The sequence below is a fragment of the Pogona vitticeps genome, chromosome 4 (assembly GCF_051106095.1).
Source record: "Pogona vitticeps strain Pit_001003342236 chromosome 4, PviZW2.1, whole genome shotgun sequence".
Classification (NCBI taxonomy): domain Eukaryota; kingdom Metazoa; phylum Chordata; class Lepidosauria; order Squamata; family Agamidae; genus Pogona; species Pogona vitticeps.
This window is the reverse complement of record NC_135786.1, coordinates 187,287,450-187,292,963: the sequence shown is the minus strand read 5'-3', so window position 1 is coordinate 187,292,963 and position 5,514 is coordinate 187,287,450.

Below are 5,514 nucleotides of genomic sequence, written 5' to 3'. Positions count from 1 at the left end.
CAGATTTTTCTTCTGTTTTAATATGGAGCTTCGACACAGAGTCTCTTGGAGACACCCAAGATGGAAGCATTGGCATCAGCTCAATTTGATCCTCACTAGACACTCTAGCCTTCCTAGTATTATGATCACACGTAGCTATCAGGGTGCTGATTGTGATACTAATCACTCCCTGGTGTGCAACAGAGTAAAACTGCGAATAAAGAGATTGTATCATACGAAAAAGGAAGGAAGACCACGTATTGACATCAGCAAGACTTGAAATCAGAGAAAAGTGGAGGAATTTGCTCAAGCCCTTGCGGAAACTCTTCCAGGCCCACCTGGTGCAAATGCACCTGAACGATGGGAACATTTCAAGAATGCTGTTTATAACTCCGCCATGTCCACATTTGGCAAAAAGACGGCAGACTGGTTTGAAGCCAATTCGGAGGAGTTGATGCCAGCCATCGAAGAAAAGAGGAGAGCACTAGCAGCATACAAAGCCTGTCCTAGTGAGTCCAACTTGCATGCTCTTCAAGTGGATCGTAGAAAAGTCCAACAGACTGCCAGGAGATGTTCTAATGATTATTGGCTTCAGCTCTGCTCTCAGATACAAATAGCAGAGGACACAGGTAACATCAAGGGAATGTATGATGGTATCAAGCAGGCTTTGTGTCCAATACAGAAGAAATCTGCTCCTTTGCAGATGGAATGCTGGGTGCAGCACTACTTTGAGCTATATTCTAGAGAGAATTTAGTAACCGAGGAGGCATTAAATAACATTGAGTGCCTGCCTGTCTTGGAAGAGTTGGACAGCGAACCAACTTTAGCAGAAATAAAAGCGGCCTTGGATTCCCTCGCCTTCGGAAGGCACCTGGGAAGGATAATATCCCTGCTAAAGTGGTGTAAAGAGATCATCATCGCCAAGCTGTATGAAATCTTTGTCTTTGTTTAAGGGAAGGTGGCGTACCACAGGACATGAAGGATGCAAACATCATCACATTGTATAAGAACAAAGGAGACGGGTGACTCCAATAACTACTGTGACATCTCTCTTCTCAGCATTGTAGGGAAGCCTCTTGTGCAAGTTGTGCTGAAGAGGCTCCAGGTGCTTGCAGACAGAGTCTATCCAGAATCACAATTTGGATTTCGAGCTAATAGATCCAGTACTGACATGGTATTCTCCCTCTGATAGCTGCAGGAAAAATGTAGGGAACAACAACAGGCACTCTTTGTGGCCTTCATAGATCTCACAACGGCCTTTGATTTGATTTGCAGGGACAGCCTTTTCAAAATACTTCCCAAGAATGGATGTCCACCTCGACTCCTTTACATCATCGGGGCCTTTCATGAGGAAATGAAGGGCACTGTAGTTTTTAATGGCTCAACATCAGATCCCTTTGATATTTGAAGCAGAGTGAAACCGGGCTGTGTCCTTGCACTGACCCTGTTTGGGATCTTTTTTGCTGTCATGCTGAAGAACGCCTTTGGAACTGCAGCAGAAGGTGTCTATCTCTGGACTAGACCAGATGGAAAGCTGTTTAATCTCTCTAGACTGAGAGCAAAGACCAAAGTCCAGCTGAAATGCATGCAGAACTTCCTCCTCGCTGATGATGTAGCTATTGTTGCCCACTCTGCTGAAGACCTCCAACAGCTCATGAATCATTTTAGCAAGGCCTGCCAAGACTTTGGATTAACAATCAGCCTTAAGAAAACACAAGTCATGGGCCAGGGCATGGACTGACCTCCCTCTATTACCATCTGTACACAAGAATTGGAGGTTGTTCATGACTTTGTGTACCTTGGCTCAACGATCTCTGACACTCTTTCTCTAGATGTCAAGCTGGATAAACGCATTGGCAAAGCAGCTACCATGTTCTCTAGATTCACACAGAGAGTATGGCTTAATAAGAAGCTGACAGCATATACCAAGATCCAGGTCTGTAGAACAGATGAGTCGAATTTGGATTGGACTGGTGTGAGATAGAGCAAGATAATACATGGCAAAGAGGGTGATGCTATACATAGAAGAACACAGCAAGGCTGATCCATCTCCACAGCTGCACTGGAAGAAAATAGATGTATAAAAATTAACATGGCCAGACACAGAACGGAAATCTGCCCTACATGTCAACACATACCTATGCTATAGATTTAGACCATTCATTGTCATGATTTTCCATTTTCTATAAGTGAATATTTAGCTAGAATGTAATTGAAGATAGAAATAATATCATTTTGGGCCCTGCAAGGGCAGGGACAGGACATAGTATGGCATGGCATGGCTTCAAGGCTTCCTTCTCTCCTACCGAAGTTCACCGCTATGGATCCAGAATTGTTGAAAGATTATCAGAAATCTGAGACAGAGTTTTGCTTTATCTTTCTCTTGCCACTCATGCCCCTTCCTTGCACAGAGATGTAAATATTCCAGGTCCAGATTACAATGTGCAATTCCTGAATCCGAGACCTGTAGGCAAAAAAAAGAGAGAAAACTTTCCCTATCTCTACTCCTGCATGCTTCTACTCCAGCTTCTAACAACAGAAAGTTAATAAAAAGCTAACCAGGTATTTTGCTGTTTTACAGCCTGAAGGCGGGGGGGGGGGGGCAATAGAGGACAGCAGGAGAAAAAATTCTTGGAAAAGAAATTCTCATGCAGCATGGCTAGTGTGGTTCTCCTAGCTGGAACTGTGGTTCAGAAAGTAACTATTCTGCTTTCTGAGGAGAAGACATTTTATCACTTTCACAGTGGTAGTGTGTTTATATAGCTCTGTGAATGTACGCAGTGCTTCTCTTATTGCCTGGGATACAATTATAGATTTCCAGATTTGGAATGACAGAATCCAGTGGAACTGGGTCAAGGGAAGCAATCCCCACTACCCGCAGCAGCTATCTAAGGAGCCCTCAAAATGGCTCTGGAAGGCTGGGAAGCCCTCCAGAGCAGAATTTTAGGTGGTGAAGGGTTACAAAGCAGAGGGGAAAGGGAAAAAAAACTCTGAAAATTATATTAGCAAACTGTAGGGTTTAGCCCATTATGTCTGTCTCCAGCACTACAGTTCCCTGAGATTTCATCATGAACTATAATAGTTTTCACAAACTATAATAGTTAAACATATTGGAACATGTTTAATTTTACAGCTAGACAGAGTCTGTATCTACAGTATGGCATGGGTTATCCTAGCTCTTTCTGGAAAATATTCTGGGAAAATTGTGGAAGTGAATGTACTATATACACTATCTGAAAACACATTGGAAATCTCGTACTCTGGGTCTGGGTCTCATGTAGTCATGTAGTCTGTGCCAATGATGATGTATAGGGATAGAATATCATCCCAGGCAACTGGGGGGGGGGGGCAGTGCCCTCATGAAACATTTCCTACAGATACGTAACTTATCAGAGCACCAAGTCCCACTGGAGAAGACACTGTATGCACAGTGATAGCAAAACAATGGTTTTCAAATTATTTAGCTTTCATTTAGAGGTTTTATATAAAATGCCTGTGATGAGGAGACTTGGGAATATCCTATCCTTTTTGTTTATTTCTTTTTACTGTGAAGCACCTTGTGCTTTGCTTTTCTATCTTCACCCCCCTCTCCCTCTCCACCATCCTGCTCCCATAAGTTTTATTAGCAGTTTAGTAATACGAGGGCAAGTGATATATTTGGAACATTTCCCTGGGTATAAGAGGTTCTCTGTTATAAGTCCACACACATCTATTTCCCTGTATCTTATCTCCGTGTTCTATTCAATTTCAGCTCCTAACACCATACAAATACCTAAGTGCCTGAGGAGAAGAATGTGTGTGCAAGCACACTGCAGAGAGAGAGAGAGAGAGAGAGAGAGAGATTGAGAGAGAGAAGCTGAGCCTGGTCTTAAAGACAAATACTGTGAAGGAATTCATTGCCATTCGAAGCCTCTAAATTCTGGTCGACAGCACAGGTTTGCTAATGCTTATCATTAGTTGCCATGAGGTGGATGAAGCATTAAGGCAGAAGACCTGAATTAGTAAAACAGATAACTTGAGTGACCAGCCTTGCATATTGAAGGCTGGTGTCTTTATTTCTCCTTCTGAACAAGAAGAGGTACAAGAACTGCTGGCCATATCTTTAGGAGTGCATCACTTCCACTCATCAAATATACAGTTTGTAGTGGTAAGGATGATAAACCCCCTTCGGTTCTTTCCTAGGCCCACTAGGTGTCACTGTTTTTCCACACCTGCATGTCAGTCATCGGCTCCCTCTGAAGGACAAGCACTGGATGGGCTTTTCTGAGAGGGGCTTGTATTTGTTCTCCAGAACAGTGTTAATTTTCCTTTAGACAAAGGACCTTTACACAGCCTCTTGCTCCCCTAGAAAAACATATCACAACTAAGGAGCATTTCAGTCAGGCTGCTTTGCTGATGCCTGAATGAGGAATCTTGTGCTCCAGGAACTGCTTGCCACAGGCATGGGCATAAGTCGCACAGTATCCAGCAATACCAGGGGCATTTGGATGTAATAAGTGAACATCGGTGGAACAGAACATTTTCAGGCAAGTTTGGCTCTCAGTTTGTCCTGAGAGCCAAGGCCTATGCTGAAAAACATGGGTCTTCTATGCTTGGAACTCATCCATTACTAAATTGATAGGCTATAGGAAATCAGATAATTCCAGTAGTAAAAAGTCCAGGTTCTGGTTCACTTTCTCATTTGTCTAAGCAACTTAAAGTTCTGCTGTGGTGGATCTATGCACACTTCCAGATGCTTCCATTATCCCTTCCCTTGCTTCATAATAATAAGATTAATAATCTTAGAACTGCAGAGCTGAAAGGGATCTTATGGATCATTGAGGCCAGTCTCTGTCAAGGAGGCACAAGGAGAAATCCAACTCCCATCCTCTGAGTTATCCAGAAGCTTTTACCTATGCTGCCTTCCAAATTGATTCTAACTTGCCTTGATCTAGATCGCATAGATTTTCACTTCAAATGAAATGAAAGATGGAGACTTGTTCTCGCCTTTGAAAAGATAAAAGAGGGGGATCGTGGCCTTAAGGAGAAGTAATGATTGTATTCGCGAAGGCTTTCACGGCCGGAATCTAATGGTTGTTGTGGGTTTTTCGGGCTTCTTGGCCGTGTTTCAGAACATGGCCAAGAAGCCCGAAAAACCCACAACAACCAGAAGTAATGATTGTTGTTATGTAATGGGCGTGAAATTGTGACCTGCCTGATATTGTTTGAATTTAACTGGCATCAGTGGTAACTCAACCAGCCTGTGTTGCTGAGACATGAGGGGAATTGTAGTTGAACAGGTTCCCCACCCTTTAATTGTAAGCATTTAATAGGTAAATGCAAAGAATGAGGGCTTTGGGGTAGAACATTCTGCAATCTTCAGTTAACACAAGCCAAAGGTCACTCAGTTGAAAAACAAGGTGAATTTCAAGGCAGTGGGGAGAGAGGAGCCACCCATGGGGCAGATTGTTCCACACACAGTTAATAAGCAACAGAATACTAGGGACTATATTTTTAAGTTGACTCGGTTTTACCATTCCACAGCTGGCATACAAG